Genomic DNA, 17,380 nt, shown 5'->3' with positions numbered 1-17,380 from the left:
GGAAGGGAAAGAAAGGGACAGACACTTGGATGAAGAGAACTAATGGGAGGTCAATGTAAGGGCTCTAAAGAAAAGAAGAAAAATGGAAGAATGAGAAATATCCAATTAAGATAGCCACTAATATGATCCAGTTTTCAATGCAGGGTGAAGAGAAGAAGAGAAACCTTTCTTAAATTCCAAAAAAGAGGGAGGGTCTGGACCTGTCATGGTCCACAAACTCTAACTGCATGTGTTTGCACATCTGAAAATAAGAAATGTTCCCTGACCACACAGATATTACATAATCATACAAAAAAAACCCATATTCTAAATAAAGAAAAAACAACAACAGAAGTGCACTTAATGAACTAACTGTACAAACTACAGTATCTTATTTAGGTAAAAAGTCACATTTCAGCCTGTACTAACTTCTACTATCTTTCTGGCCCCTAGTAAGCCTACTAGGATCCATACCATTTTAATGCTTCCATAGTAAATTACCAGTGACTAATAAAATGCAGAAAAGCATATCAGAGGCACTTTCAATCATTCATTCATTCATTCATTCATTCTTTAAATCAACATTTGAGCATTTTCTTGACATACAATAATAAATAGTTTCACATTCCTTAAGGCCTCCCAAATTTAATGAAAATAAGGTATAAAAATAAACTATTAGTTATTAAAAGTATTATAAAACTTCATGGCACTAAGGAAACACAGAAAAGTCAAATCTGTTAAGGAGGACTGTAAGGTTTCACAAAGATGTTTGATATGTTTGGGTCTTTTACTATCATAGCATTGTACTTTATAACAGCAGTGTAAGATGATCTTTAACAGCAGTATCATATATCTTCTGGAACTGAATTACACTAGCACATGTATATGTAATTTACTCCACCCTCATTTAAAAAAATCACATAAAAGTATTTGTAATCTAGGCCTCATACTAATCTTTATCTATTTTTAGAGAGCATTGCATTTTGACTTCAAAAGGACCAGCAAAATCAGGTAAGAGAGCTATTTTGGGGCTTTAGGAGACTTACAGGGAATTAAATAAAATCTGTTAAACATTTGTAAAAGGCAAACTATCTTAGAGAGCTATATATAGTGGCTTTCTGTAGTTAGCCTGAAAGAAATTTCTTTTCTGAAAAATATTTAAAAATGCTGCAAGTTATACTGATTTTTCTGATCTATGACCTAAATTACACACAATTATCCCAAGTTTGCCAGTGGTTTTTCCCAATCGTAACCAAGTAAGAACACCCCCCCCCAAAAAAAAATAAGGGGAAAAAAGAAGAAATCAAGAAGTTCACAGAAAGTAAACCACAGGGCGCCTGGGTGGCTCAGTCAGTTGAGCGTCTGCCTTCGGCTCAGGTCATGATCTCAGGGTCCTGGGATCAAGTCTCGCATCAGGCTTCCTGCTCTGTGGGGAGTCTGCTTCTCCCTCTACCCCTCCCCACTGCTCATGATCTCTCTCTCTCTCTCTCAAATAAATTAAATCTTAAAAAAAAATAGTAAACCACAGTATTATAATTAGATTTGTGACTCTTTCCCAAAATGACAGTACCTACTCTCACCACAATGGCAATCCCTTGAACAATGCCATGTAATCATTTTCCCTCAATAAATATGTTTTGAGAACCTATTATGCACTATGAACTGCACTAGATGTTAGAGCCATAGTTATTTAAAAAAAAAAATTCCTACCATTTATTATGTAGCTTATATTTTAGTGGGGAGGGATGCAGACAGAAAAATAAAGGAATGAGTCAGATGAATAACTGAATATTACAAGATTAAAGAGAAAATGGTGATTTTATACAATAAAGGAATAGAGATTGTTATTTCACATAAGATTGTCAAGTAAATCCTCAGTGATAATGGAACACTTATGCAGACACCTAAAGGAAAGTGAGGGAACAAGTCACACTGGAAGAAAAACATTCTGTGCAGAGGGAATAGCATATGTATAGTTCATATGAATATACATAATATCTTTGGAAGAATACTCAAGAGATTAGTATGGCTACAGCTTAGTGAAAGATAGAGTGCTAAGAAATTAGGTTAGAAAAGTTATCAAGTTCCAGTTCACACAATATCTTATAAAGTATTATATGGACATCACATTTTATTCTGAGATGTCATTACAGAATTAATCATACTTATGATTATAAAGGATCATAACAGGTTAAAGGAGAGAAAAGGAAGAACCAGGGAACTCTAAAAGGAAACTATTGCAACATTCTATGCAGTGGCTTTGGTCGAGATAATTAATACATAATTATGAGACATGGTCTGAGCTTGGGTACATTTTGAAAGCAGAGCCAATATAATTTAATCAATACGTTTAAAGTTAAAAAAAAAAAAAAAACAAAAGCAAGCACCAAAAACAATAAGTTTAGGGAGTAAAAAATGGAGTAAATTTTTTTTTCAGATATGTGAAAAAGAATGAAAGAAAACTCTCTATAAAAAATATAAATTGAGATAAAACAATGATATAGTTAAAAAGAGAATTAGGTAATGGAAAGCTGATATAAAGAAATTTTACAAAATGAAACAGAGAAGCAAAAAATGGAAAGTATGGAGAAGTAAGACATTAAGAAAGCAGTGAAAACATCTAACAAGTGTACAAATGGAATTCCAAAAGGAGAAAGAAGAATGAAGTAGGAGCACTATTTGAAAAGTTAACAGCTGAAGAATTTTCAGAACTGATTAAAGATACTAACTCAAAGGTTCAAGGAGCCTTACAAATCAAGAGGAATGAATGTAAAAAAACAAAACAAAACAAAACAAAACAAAACCACACCAAGATCCATTACTGAAAAGCTGAAGAACATACCAGAGAAAGAGAAGATTTAAAATTAAACAAAAACAAAAAAAAACCCACCCTCAATAAAGTAACAGCAGGCATGGCAGCTGACTCTACTCCATCTCTAATATGTTGAAAAAAAATAATTGTCAACCTAGAATTCTACACCCAGCAGAAATAAGGACAGAAAGACAGTACCATTAGACAAACAAAACTTGAGTGTGCCACTAGCAGTCCTTCACTACAGAGCATTCAAAAAGATATTATTAATGTAAGAGAAAGTGATTTCAAGTGCAAGATTTGAGATGCTAGAAGGAATAAGGAACAAAGAAAGTGGAAATATGTAGGTAAATAAATACTAGCCTTATAAAACAGCAAAGATTGTATTTTGGGTTTTTTAAAAGCAAAAAAGAAGGGGTGCCTGGGTAGCTCAGTCAGTTAAGTGTCCAACTCTTGATCTCAGCTCAGGTCTTGATTTCAGGGTCTGAGTTCAAGCCCCACACTGGGCTCCATGCTAGGTGTGGAGCCTACTTAAAAGCTAAAAAGAGAGAGATAATTAGTATGTAAGCCAGGAAACTAATTGGACTTTAAAATTTTAAGTGTTTTAAGGGCCTTGTATTATCTAAAAAGGGGCAGAGTTATTGATTAACTTTAGACACCGATCACTGTGCCTGCAGTAATTTCTAGGATAAATATTAAGTTAAAATTACGTGTAATTTAAAGCTAGTATAAAGAAATGAAAAAAAGTTAAAACAATCAATTTTAAAGAAGGGAACATAAAGCAGGCAGGACAGAAAAAAAAAAAAGAAAATAAGATGGTGGATATAAATCTAAATGCCCTGGTAATTACAACAAATGTAAATAAGCTTAAATTAAAAACTAAAAATTGTCAGGCCAATTAACCCAAAAGCCAAATATATGTTGTTTTTAAGAGACATCTAAAACAAACATTCCAGATTGAAAACAAAAGGATACAAAGAGTTCACCATAAAAATATCAAAGAAATACAGCTATAGCTGTATTAATTACAAACATAATGGACTTTAGGGAAAATAGTATAAATTAAGAAGACACTGTTCATAATGATATACACTTCAATTCACCAAGAAAATACAATAATTATCTAATAATATAAATTTTATACCTATATCCATCACATTTCATAATGACAGAAACTAAAAGTATCAATTTACTAGGACATATATCTGTTATAACAACTTCAAAATGTATAAAGTAAAAAGTGACAGAACTTCAATTAGCAATAATCGCGCCTCGGATAAACCTCATTGGCTACGATACTGCCACTGCGCAAAGCTAAAAGTGACAGAACTTCAAAGAGAGATTCATGATTAAGTTGGGGGCATTTCAACACTTTTTTGATAATATCTGAGATAACAAGCAGATCAAAGATGATTATAGAAGATTTGGACAATACATTAACAACTGTAACTTAATTTAAAAAAATGAAAAACCAACTCCATCTAATAAAAGTAGTAGACAATGATAGAAAAGTATACACATTTTTTTAAAAAAACTGACCATACATATGGACATTAAAAAAAGTCTAAACAAATTTCAAGAAATTTAAATAATACAGAGCATATTCTCTTATATTGATGTATTTAAGCTAAAAATTAACCCTAAAAAGATAATCAGAAAAATTTTCTGTTTGGAATATAAGTGTTATAAATAAAACATAAAGAAAAATACTTCTAAATAACTCAAGAAACAAAGAAACAAATCATAATAATATTTAGAAAATATTTGAGCTGAATGATAATGAACATATCACATTGAAGAGACCTGTGGGCTACAACTACAATAGAAATTAAAGGTACTTTTACACAGCTAAAAGCTTATGTTAGGGGAAAAAGGGCTACAAATTAATAGTCTAGGCATACACCCCAAGAAGTTAGCATTAAGAAAAAGATAAAAGAAAGAACAAAAATAATAGATACTAATGAAATTGAAAACAAACCTACAATAGAGAAGATCAATAACTACAAAAGTTGGTTCTCTGAGAAGATGATAAAATTAATCAACCTCTGTCATGGGGATAAAAGGGATCATACAGGGAACACAGTCAGTGGTATTATAATAGCATTGTATGGTGCCACATGGTAGCTACACTTGTGGTGAACATAGCATAATGTACAGACTTGTCAAATCACTGTTGTATGCCTGAAACTAACATAACATTGTGGGTCCACGATACTTCAATTAAGAAAAATTAATCAACTTCTGATGAAATTCATTAAAATGAAAAAGGAAAAGACACAAGTAATATGAAGAATGAAAAGGACAAAATAAATACAGGTGCTACTTACATTTAAATCACAAAAAAATAAGGTGAGTTTCAATTTCAAGAAATGGACTAGATTATTTAGATCAATGTTCCCATTAATAACAAATAAAAATATTAATATATATAAAACATCTTAAAGCATCTAAGAGCTGAGACAAGACAATAAGGAATTACCAAACCAAAAGTTAAGAAGAACACACAATCAGCTTTTGCCCTAAAAGAATTTGTTAATCCCAAAGAATCTGACCAGCAGTTTTGATCACCTCATGATACAAGAGGTACAGAAGTCAAAACCAAGGATCAGCCAAACATATAAAGTCTAAAAGAAGACACTCAAAACATTAAGCCAAAATGCTACACATTCCCTTTGGGAATGAATAAACCAGAAATAAAATCCTCTTCCACATGCCTTGTGGTGAGGAAGCCTTGGCATTCAAGCAGAAAAGGAGGGGAAAAAATAAAAAGAAAAGACTCTAAATTATAAGCACTGACCAGCCCCAGGGCAGATTTGCAGCCCAAATAAAAAGGATCAGGGTGGTCCAAGAAACTTCAAACCATAAACTTAAAGTGTCCCTTAAGTGGCAGTGACTCTAATGCCACTAAGAAGTACAAATTCTTTGAGAAAGTCACCTTTATCCAGGGCCTCAGTTCTGAAAAATTTTCAAATACAAAAATCCTCAAAGCAGCTAAAGGGTAGGGGCAGATAACAGATTACCTTCAAAGGAGCAACAGTCCTCAACAACAACAATGAAAACTAGAAGACAGTATTCTATATTCAATAAGCTGGGGGGGGAAGGGGAAAGCAATCTAAAATTCTATACCCATGAAAATATCTTACAGGTACAGAGATAAACATATAGATGTATTTTGATAAAAGATAAAAGGATTTGCCTCTAAAAGATCTCACTAAAGGAAATTCAAAATGATATGTTTCAGGCCAAAGTGAAGTGATTCTAGATGATCAATTGTTCGTATGTAAGAAAAACAAACAGAAAATAAAGTAGTAAATATAAATGAACTCAAACTTAACAAAAAAATATTGTAATAATGTCCAGGGGAATTGGTTTTTAAAAATGATAGAATTAAAACACAGAAGTTTAATTACAGAAGGGAATAACTAAATGTAAATGTTCTAGGCCCCATGGACTATACAGTAGGAAGGCAAAAGGTAAGGATTTGCATTAGACTTTGAAAAATTAAGTATATATCTCTTTTTTAAATCACTTTAAAGTCATGTAAGTATATTACCTTTATGGCATTTGATAAAATTTAACCACATATATGAAAATATTCTTAGAAAGCTAGAGAAACCATTTTTCTTAAGTTTCTTACTGTGACAAAATTTATCTAATGATGAAGAACAAATATCGTGAAAATGTCTATGCTAGAGCAATCTACACATTTAATGCAATCCCTATCAAAATACCATCAACTTTTTTCAAAGAAATGGAACAGATAATCCTAAAATTTGTATGGAACCAGAAAAGACCCTGAATAGCCAGAGGAATGTTGAAAAAGAAAAGCAAAGCTGGTGGCATCACAATTCCGGACTTCAAGCTCTATTACAAAGCTGTAACCATCAAGACAGTATGGTACTGGCACAAAAACAGACACATCGATCAATGGAACAGAACAGAGAGCCCAGAAATGGACCCTCAACTCTATGGTCAACTCATCTTTGACAAAGCAGGAAAGAATGTCCAATGGAAAAAAGACAGTCTCTTCAACAGATGGTGTTGGGAAAATTGGACAGCCACATGCAGAAGAATGAAGCTGGACCATTTCCTTACACCACACACAAAAACAGACTCAAAATGGATGAAAGACCTAAATGCGAGACAGGAAATCATCAAAATCCTTGAACAGCAACCTCTTCGACCTCAGCCACAGCAACTTCTTCCCAGAAACATTGCCAAAGGCAAGGGAAGCAAGGGCAAAAATAAACTATTGGGACTTCATCAAGATAAAAAGCTTTTGCACAGCAAAGGAAACAGTCAACAAAACCAAAAGACAACCGACAGAATGGGAGAAGATATTTGCAAATGACATATCAGATAAAGGCCTAGTGTCCAAAATCTATAAAGAACTTCTCAAAGTCAACACCCAAAGAACAAATAATCCAATCAAGAAATGGGCAGAAGACATGAACAGACATTTCTGCACAGAAGATATCCAAATGGCCAACAGACACATGAAAAAGTGCTCAACAACACTCGGCATCAGGGAAATCCAAATCAAAACCTCAATGAGATACCACCTCACACCAGTCAGAATGGTAAAAATTAACAAGTCAGGAAATGACAGATGTTGGCGAGGATGTGGAGAAAAGGGAACCCTCCTACACTGTTGGTGAGAATGCAAGCTGGTGCAGCCACTCTGGAAAACAGTATGGAGGTTCCTCAAGAAGTTAAAAACAGAGCTACCCAGCAGTGGCACGACTAGGTATTTACCCCAAACACAAAACATAGTGATCCAAAGGGGCATGTGCACCCCAATATTTATAGCAGCAATGTCCACAATAGCAAAACTATGGAAAGAGCCTAGATGTCCATTGGCAGATGAATGGATAAAGAAGATGTGGTGTATACACACACACACACACACACACACACACACACACACACACACACACACAATGGAATATTATGCAGCCATCAAAAAAATGAAAGCTTGCCATTTGCAACGACATGGTTGGAACTAGAGGGTATTATGCTAAGCAAAATAAGTCATTTAGAGAAAGACAAGTATCGTACAATCTCACTGATATGAGGAATTTGAGAAAGAAGACAGAGGATCATAGGAGAAGGGAGGGAGAAATCAAATAAGATGAAACCAGAGAGGGAGACAAACTTTAAGAGACTCTTAATCTCAGGAAACAAACTGAGGGTTGCTGGAGTGGAGGGGGATGGGAGGGATGGGGTGGCTGGGTGATGGACACTGGGGAGGGTATGTGCTATGATGAGTGCTGTAAATTGTGTAAGACTGATGAATCACAGACCTGTAGCCCTGAAACAAATAATACATTATATGTTAATTTTTAAAAATATAAAAAAATTTTTTAGTGCCTATGGAAAAAAAGAGTAAGATATACAATGCAGTAACTTTTTATGTGAATTTAAAAATAAGTACACAAGAAATAACAAGACCTATGTTGCAAGAACACAAAGAAATATATTAGAATATAAACAACATACTATATAATTACTTTCTGAAAGTAACATAAATATTAAGATACTTGTTTATATGGGGAATGGAAATTCAAATAGATAAATATAAAGGAGAACTAAAGAAAGAAAATAACCAAGAGAAAGACTTTACATACACCAATGATGATAATGTGTCTTGAAAAGAGGATTAGTTTAACTTTCTGCACTTAAGGTTAAGAAAAATCATACACTGAGTTCTTTTGTTATTAATAACACTTTTTCAGTTGACTCCGGATGTTTTGTGTACATAACTGTATCATGTAAAAACAGCAATGATTTTACCTTCTCTTCCATTTTTATACCTCTTAGGCCTGCATTAGGTAGTACCTCTAGCACAATGATAGCAATAGTGATGATAGCAAGCATCTGTATCTTTTCAGTTTTATAAAAATTCTTCCAAAATTTAGCCACTAAACATGATGCTAGCTTTTGAGCTGATTTTTTATATAACCATATTAAAAAGACTTTGGGTGCTCGGGTTGCTCAGTTGGCTAAGCCTCTGACTCTTGATCTCAGCTCAGGCCTTGATCTCAAGGTCATAAGTTCAAGCCCTGTATTTTTTAATTACTTACTTACTTACTTAATTAATTAAATGGTAGCCTTCCATTTCTGTTTAGCACTAGCTTTTATTAAGAATGAATGTAGGGGGCACCTGGCTGGCTCAGTTGATAGAGCATGCAACCCTTAATCTCAGGGTTATTGAGTTCAAGCCCCATGTTGGGCATGGAGCCTACTTACAAAAAAAAAGAGGATGTTGAATTTTACTAAACATCTGACATCTGAAGATGCTCTTGTGATTTTTCTTTGCTCTATTAGTACAGAGATTATATCATTGTATTTCCAATATTGAATTATCCCTGCATTTTCAATATGCATGTAGAGCATATGTTTAAATATGATTTTTGTATTCTATTAGATAAATATGTACATTTTATTCCTAAATAATATTGGACTATAGATTCCTCCTCTTTTATTATGCTCTAGAACAGTGCTTTTCATGGCACTAAATTTACATATTCCTAAAAGTTCTGTAGAACCCAACTATGAACCTATCTGGGCCTGATGCTTTTTATAAAAGTAACTCTTTGACAATATTCTGTATTCCTTCTGTAAGAACTGTCCTTTCAAAAGATCAATAAAATTGAAAAGCATCTGGCAATCTAACTAAGAAACAAACAAAAAAAAGAAACAAAAATACAAATACCTATTAGTATTTGTATTTGTATAACAACAATTCTGGTGATTATTAAAATAAAAGAATGGGGCACACAACTTTAGCAATACATATAAAAATATAAAACTAGATTAAATGGTAGACATTTTAGGAAAAAATGAATTATTATCAAATTAAATGACCAAACTGACTAAAAAGAAAACCTAAGAAAATTAATAAACACCAATGGAACTGAAAAGTATGACAAAGATGATCTAAGTCAGGACTTGTTTCACTGCAATAAACAGAAATCTACTCAAACTAAGTCAAGCAAAAGAAAAAAAAAGTATTGGGAAAATACTGGGGTATCTCACAGAACCTGTGCTCAGGGAGTATAGTCAGCTAAGGATTCTATAATGTTAGGAACCCAGGATTCCTGCTCCCTTTTGGAACTGAATGGTCTCATTTGTTCTTTCTATACATGTGCCCATTTTTTTTTCTTTCTACAATCACTTTTCTATGTGAGATTCCTAGCTTTTTATGCCTGCTCAATGTCAAGGCCCAATACCTACCAACTAGAGTCTCTATGTGCCTTTTTGAAACTTCCAAATTTCAAATTGGTAGAGCTTGGGTAAGGTATCAACTCTAGATCCAATAAACTGTCCACAGGAGAAAGATGAAAAATAGAGCACAATGTCATAAGCTACTAAAACAAAAGCTAAATTCATCCTTTTAGTAAGGGTTTTGACAGGGACACTACAATGTGTGAATTGCGCAGGTAGGTACCCTGAGATATCTACAAAAAGAACCTTTCTCCCCCCAAAAGCCCCCAACCCAAAAGACTTTATGGGTGAATTCTAGCAAACCTTTTTTTTTTTTTAAATAATATTTTATTTATTTATTTGAAAGAGAGACAGCAAGAGTGAGAGACGGAACACAAGCAGGGGGAGTGGGAGAGGTTGAGCAGGGAGCCCGATGAGGGGCTCGATCCCAGCACCCTGGGATCACAACCTGAGCCGAAGGCAGACGCTTAACAACTGAGCCACCCAGGCGCCCCAAATTGTAGCAAACCTTTATGGAACATAAAATCCCTGCTATTTATTCTGTTAGGGAGCATAAAAAGGATGTAATGTTACAGATTTATTTTACAGGGCTAACAGGATCACATCACAAACCTAACAAAATTAACTCCCAAAGCAATGTTCAATGAATTACTCACATTTTTTTTTTTTTAAAGATTCTTTTTGACAGAGAGAGACACAGTGAGAGAGGGAACACAAGCAGGGAGAAGCAGGCTTCCTGCCGAGCAAGGAGCCTGATGCAGGGCTCGATCCCAGGACCCTGGGATCATGACCTGAGCAGAAGGCAGACACCCAGTGACTGAGCCACCCAGATGCCCCGAATTACTCACATTTTTAATAGAGATGCCAAAATTTACATACAAATATGTACACATATTCATATGAATTCACATTTTCGTATTTTTAAAACTATTACCAATAGCATACTTCTTAGGAGTGATATTGTAGAGATACTTTCTTCATATTATTTGATTTATAATTATCATAGTCTTCATCAGAAAAAAATTTTTTTAATTTAAATGGCCTAGAAACAGACCTCAAAATGTTAAAAATTTAGTATATAGTTAAGATAACAGTTCAGTAGAGATATTAATTAGTACTGGTGGAAAGACTGACCACCATTTTGGAGGAAATGACCATCATTTGAGGTAAAACAAGTAAAAGTTCAACCTCAGTGTCAATATAAATTCTAGACAGAAGAAAAATTTTTATGTATAACTGAAAACATAAGTGTATTAGAAAAGCATATAGATAAATATCTTTTTACAATTTTATTTTATTGGGTTTTTGTTGTTGTTGTTGTTGTTGCTCTTTAGAGAAAGAATGTGTACAAGCGGGGGGTGGGAGGGGAAGGGCAGTGGGAGAGGGAGAGAGAGAATCTTAAACAGGCTCCATGCAGGGCTTGATCTCAAGACCCTGAGATCATGACCTGAGCTGAAATCAAGAGTCAGACGCTTAATTGACTGAGCCACCCACATGCCCCATCCATTACCTTAACTTTGATACACCTTAAACCAAGTTTATCATTCTAACCCACAAACTAGCTCCTTCTGACTTTGTCTCCCTTTCTGTGATCCCCAAACTTGGAATCATCTTTGTCTCCTCCTTTTCTAAAACCTCATATATATCACAAAATCCTTTTTAGTATTTCTCTTTCACTGATTCAATCTTTGCTTTCTGTTCCTATTATATGAGCCAAGGTTATGACCCTCATTACAAAAAGTAGCAACACTAAACCCTATAATAAAAAAGGTATGTTAACCCTAAAGTGAGAATCTGACCACCCATCACATGTTAATATCAATAAAAGGACTGGCAGGCACATTCTCTAATACATATACACTATACAGTAATTTAATACTAAGTCATTCTATTTATATTTTTTAAAGATTTTATTTATTTATTTGAGAGAGTGAGAATGAGAGAGAGAGAGAGCACATGAGAGGGGGGAGGGTCAGAGGGAGAAGCAGACTCCCCGCTGAGCAGGGAGCCCGATGTGGGACTCGATTCCGGGACTCCAGGATCATGACCTGAGCCGAAGGCAGTCGCTTACAACTGAGCCACCCAGTCGCCCAAGTCATTCTATTTATATATAGCCTTTTAATTCTAGCTGGCCTATATCACTTAAAAACAGCAAAACCTAAAGACACCACATATGTCATCAAGATATTTAGTTTGCTGTTATTGTTGCTACTGAGATGTAAAGCTGGAATAAGATAAAAATGGCAAAAGTAACTACAGTCAATAGAATCCCATTTTTTAAAATACCATTTTTCCTTCTTTCATTTCTAGGAAACCCTAATATCCAATTAAAACAAGTAAGCAATCCAAAACAAATAAAATATGTAAGAGTTTTAAAATGTCAAATCTTAAAATGTCAAATCTTAAAAACCTTAGTTACATCTTTTATAGTACTAATAATTACTTTTCCTAATACCATCACAGAAATCATACAATCTCTCCAAATCCTCTGTAAAACAGAGGCCAACACTCACTGATGGCCAAGACTAATTTCAGCTTGAGAAAAGCAAGCTATCACTTTCTAGCACATCTGATTCCTGTTTCAATCAAAGTTCTAGGCATATCAAGAGTCAAACCTGCTTATGTCAGTTGAACTTAACTGTAATCACATAATTTAAGTTTTAATTAATTACTGATTGAGTGTAAAAAGAAAGCAGTTTGTCAAATCACTGTGTTGTACACCTGAAACTAATGTAACACTACGTTAAGTATACTTCATTTTTAAAAAAGCTGTTCTATTGAAAACTAAACTGAATGCTTCAAAATGGCTTGATAAAAGGTGAATCACTAAAAAAGTTTCTAATTTCCTGTGGATTAAATATTTATAATATATCATAAGAAAAAATGTACCAAAGAAATGTACTCAAGTTTGCTTCACAAGAGTCTTTAAGGTTTTAATCAGCTTTTAAAAAAAATAGGCACTATCAGACTATGGGTGCAATTTATGCATGAAAGCCAACATGAAACTCCATCAATGAAATCAGCAGAACAATACTCCTTTATACACTCAACCTACAAGTACATGTTGAATACCTATATTAACTTTTTGGTCTCAGGACCTTTTGTATTCTTAAAAATTACTGAATAATCCCAAAGAGCTTTGTCTTATAGGTAATATCTACCAACATTTACGTGAGAAATTAAAGCTGAGAAAATTTTAAAACGCAAGACTATACCCACACACATTCCATTAGCCATCACAGTAATAATGTCATTACTCATCAACACCTGGAAAACTTACTTTATACACATGTGAGTGACAGTTAAAAAGTCAAATAATGTCTTAGTATTATTATAAATGAAGACAGTTTTGGATTAACTAAAAGAGTCTCAAGAACCCATAAGCATCTCTGGACCAACCAATGAGAACCACTATTATAGGGTTGAAGAGCCAATAATGAATAATGAGGAAGCAATAATGAATCAACCCCTCTTTTGTGTAATTTGCTGAAGGAGAACAAAGAAGTAAATCAATAAATGCATAATTTCAGGTAGTGATAGATGCCATTAAAACAGGGCAAGGAGACAGGGAAAAGTGGGAGGTATGCAGAAGTAGGGGCAATTAATTTATATAGGATGGTCAGAAGAGGTCTCTTTGAGAATGGCTATTGAAGGAATGAGCCCTGCTAAGGTCTGAGATAATATTCCAGGTAGAGAAGCAGAAAATGCAAACACCTTGGAAGCCATGGGAAGATTTTGAGCATAGAAATGACCTGATGTGATTAAGGTTTTTAAAATATTCATCTGGCTTCCACACGGAACAGACCAGGAAGGCAGGTATAAAAATTGAAGTAGAAAAGTTAGGAGGTTATTGCAATGTCCTGAAAAAAAAAATTGGTGACTTGGATAGTATAATAGCAATGGAAGGGTGAGATTTGAAAGGATATGAAAGTTATTTTTAAGGAAAATCTATAATAACTGCTGAAAGACTAGACATAAGGTTTTGAGGAAAAAAAAAAGAAATGAAAAAAGATGGCTCCTCCGATTTTGCAGGGCACCAAGGTAAATGTTGCCATTTATTGTGATACAGAAAAACCATGGTAGGTGGGGAGGATGGAGGCAAAACCAAGCTGAAGATATTTATTTGGAATCCAAATAAAAACACTGGATATGTGGGTCTGGAGCTCAAGATAGAGGTCAGGGCAGGAAATGCATGATAGGAAATCATGAGGCATTCAAGTATGTGACTAGACAAGATCACATAACGAATAAATGTGGATAAGAAGTGAGTAGGAGAACTGAGATCTGGAATTTTGTCTTACATCAAAAGCTGTCAACATACATTTATGTAAGTGTTCTTTTTTATGTTTGCCTTTTTCAGAAAACTAATTGCTGGTCCCAATGGTATCAGATATCAGAGCTTTTTTCGTACTTCCCTTTTCATATTAGGACACTGACTCAAGAATCTCTGGAACTTCTCTTCTCTCAAACCAGTATTTCACTCCCTCCTTCCTCCCACCCACTCCCCCCTCCACACAAACACTAATTACCTCTACTCCTAATTTCTCCCTCTAGTTACCCCAGGGTTCTCTCTCCTCTGTGCTCCCAAGATTTGCATATTTCTACAGAGGTCCTATTTAACATTCTATATTCTAATTATTTGTCCTTTAATGGTGTGCAAGTTTCCTTATGGGCAGGAACCTTGACTTTAATCTCTGTATCCCCAGGGCCCTGCAAAACAGGCTCTTAATGAATGTTTCCTAAATGAATAAAATGAAGGGTGAGTGACCTGCCCAAAATCAGTACCACTACTACTAAGAAAGTAGGGATTAGAATCTAGAGAGCCAGATATTCTAAACTCACTTTAATCTGTCATTCAAAGAACTCTACATTGGGGCCTCACGTTATCTATATATTTTCTATTTATCATCCCGTCTTGACCGTAAGTTTGGTGATGTGCCCAAAATTCACCTTCTTCAGCCTGTCCAGAATCTGGTAAGACTTAAGTCTTACCTCTCCCATAAAAACTCTCATCAATCCCTCAGTCACTGCCCTCCTCCCCCACACCAGCCACACACACAAAAATCAGTAACCCCTTATATAATCTGATTTCTGATCTTACAACTACATTAAAACTACTCTTTCAAAGTTTACCAAAGGCCTTTATAACAGTTAAAGTATAATTTTCAAAACAGTAAAATCATGATTATCATAAAAATATTAAATGAATATATGGCAGAGATTTTATTTAATTCATTATAATGAATTAAGGGATCAGTAAGATGCTAAAATTGGTTCAGATGAGAATTGGACATACAGAGATTTACAATGCTCACGCTACAAAATTCATTTGCATGACATGAATAGGAATAATTTACATTGGTATGGACAGGAAACATTTGTTCTGTTATCAGTTTTCTAAATCTTAACTTTTTAAAAAATTTTATTTCAAGTGTAATTAAACATACAGTGTTCTATTAGTTTCAGGTGTACATTGTAATGATTCAACAATCCTATATTTTCTCAGTACTCATCAACATAAGTGTACTCTAAATTCCCTTTACTATTTCACCCACCTCCACACCCACCTCCCTCTGACAGCCACCAGTTTGTTCTCTGTATTTGAGTCTCGTTTTTTCGTTGGACTCCTTTTTTTCTATTCATTTCTTAAATTCCACAAATGAGTGAAATCATATGTTATTTGTCTTCCTCTGACTGACTTACTTCACTTAGCATTATACTTTCTAGGTGCATCCATACTGTTGCAAATGGCAAGATTTCATTCTTTTTTATGGCTGAGTAAAATTCCACTGTGTGTGTGTGTATGTGTGTGTGTGTGTGTGTGTGTACACCACAAGATTTCATTCTTTTTTATGGCTGAGTAAAATTCCACTGTGTGTGTGTGTGTGTGTGTGTGTGTATGTGTGTGTGTGTACACCACATCTCCTTATCCATTTATCTTATCAGTGGACACATGGGTTGGTTCTATGTCTTGGTTATTGTAAATAATGCTGCAACAAACACAGAGGTATATACATCTCTCTGAATTAATGTTTTCATTTTCTTTGGGTAAATACCCAGAGTGGAATTACTGGATATGGTATTTCTATTTTTAATTTTTTTTGTGTGATTTTATACCTTTATTTGACAATTAGCGATTAGTTCTCATCCACATTAACTGTCTGTAGATTTCTGAAAGTGGTGACAGGTACATAGGTAACCAGTGTGTACAGCTTATTTAGTGAATCTTCATCCTTGTTATGTTTTCTGGACAACCGCGCATGGATATGGTATGGAACATTCCTTTGGCCCAGACAGCTTTGTTGAGCCTCATGTCAATGCGCACATCTGGAGTTCCCATCTCCTTCATGGCAAATTTCCGGATCTCTTTGAGTGCCCGAGGGGCATGCTTCTTGAAATCCACTCCATGGATGCACCTGTGAATGTTGATGGTATATTCTCTGGTCACTACCTCGTTGATGGCAGAACGGCCCTTCTTCTCGCTACCCTTCTTCGCGGGAGCCATTCTGCTAGGCCCTGGTTGGAAAGGAAGCAATTTTTAATTTTTTGAAGAATCTCCATACTGTTTTCCATAATGGTTGCACCAATTTGCATTCCAACCAATAGTGCACAAGCGTTCCTTTCTCTCCACATCTTCACCAACACCTGCTTCTTGTGTTTTTAATTTTAGCCATTCAATAGGTGCGAGGTGATATCACATTGTGGTTTTGATTTGCACTTCCCTGATGATGAGTGATGTTGAGCATCTTATCATGTGTCTGTTGGCCATCTCTATGTCTTCTTTAGAAAACTGTCTAGGGGCGCCTGGGTGGCTCAGTCATTAAGCATCTGCCTTCAGCTCAGATCATTGTCCCAGGGTCCTGAGATTGAGCCCTGCATCAGGCTCCCTGCTCCACAAGAAGCCTGCCTCTCCCTCTCCCATCCCCCTACTTGTGTTCCCTTTCTCGCTGTGTCTCTGTCAAATAAATAAATAAAATATTAAAAAAAAAACAAAAACAAAAAACTGTCTATTCAGGTCCTCTGACCATTTTTTAATCAAATTGTTTGTTGAGTGTTGAGTTGTATAAGTTCTTCATATATTTTGGATATTAACTCTTTATCAGATACATCACCTGCAAATATCTTCTTCTTTCACAGGTTGCCTTTTTGTTTTGTTTATGGTTTCCTTCACTGTGCAAAAGCTTTTTATTTTGGTGTAGTCCCAATAGTTTAATTTTGCTTTTGTTTCTCCTGCCTGAAGAGATTTCTAGAAAAATGTTTCTACAGCTGATGTCAAAGAAATTACTGTCTGTACTTTCCTCCAGGCATTTTATGGTTTCAGGTCTCACAGTTAGGTCTTTAATCCATTTTGAGTTTATTTTT

General features: G+C 34.8%; 1 protein-coding gene and 2 pseudogenes across 4 annotated transcripts in view; all 3 read right to left on the bottom strand.

Moving 5' to 3' along the window:
* Nucleotides 1-17,380, bottom strand: part of CRY1 (cryptochrome circadian regulator 1) — a 122,610-nt gene that overhangs the window by 93,555 nt on the left and 11,675 nt on the right. The gene's annotated exons all lie outside the window — the stretch shown is intronic.
* LOC112831241 (U4 spliceosomal RNA) lies at nucleotides 3,998-4,107 on the bottom strand (annotated as a pseudogene).
* On the bottom strand, nucleotides 15,274-16,765 carry LOC141374146 (large ribosomal subunit protein eL31-like; annotated as a pseudogene).

Source organism: Callorhinus ursinus, unplaced genomic scaffold, assembly GCF_003265705.2.
Source record: "Callorhinus ursinus isolate GAN/ISIS: 27379988/994484 unplaced genomic scaffold, GSC_fseal_2.0 scaffold14, whole genome shotgun sequence".
In the NCBI taxonomy this organism is placed as follows: Eukaryota; Metazoa; Chordata; class Mammalia; order Carnivora; family Otariidae; genus Callorhinus; species Callorhinus ursinus.
This window is presented reverse-complemented; position numbering and strand designations above follow the sequence as displayed.